The following is a 538-nucleotide window of genomic DNA, read 5'->3' as shown; positions in this document are numbered from 1 at the left end:
TTTCAACAAAAGCACCAAAAATAAGTGTGTGGTGGTTGTATTATTGGTATATGCTTACATAATGTTATAATTTAATATATCCTGTGTATAACACATGTATTTTGTATGTATATATTAAATAAATCTAATACAATACAAAAACCCCATACTACAATACCTCAATTTTACAAATATTTACAACATGTATATACATTACCCCTGAACAAAAACATAAACCAGTAACGTGAACAAAGAAGATAGGAAAACGAATTATTAAAGTTCTTTTAAGAAACTTCCCAAATTAAATTTGAATGTATCACGGGGATTTGCGTGGCAACTTTTTCGAAAGCCTTCCCCCCCACCCCTTGCCTTTGTTTGGGGGTGGGTGTGGGGGGATGACGGGATGGTGTAGTATTAAAAGCTGGTCCAAATCCTATCATTAAACTGTCGGAAAAACCCCCTTTCAGGGGGATTTCCCGGGGGGAGGGGTTGGAAAAGCCTGCTGCCCCCCGCGGGGCCCACAGTTGGTCCCCAAAATGGGGGTAAATTACGAGTACGC

Source organism: Penaeus monodon, chromosome 21, assembly GCF_015228065.2.
Source record: "Penaeus monodon isolate SGIC_2016 chromosome 21, NSTDA_Pmon_1, whole genome shotgun sequence".
NCBI lineage: Eukaryota > Metazoa > Arthropoda > Malacostraca > Decapoda > Penaeidae > Penaeus > Penaeus monodon.
Note: the sequence above shows the minus strand (reverse complement) of the source record.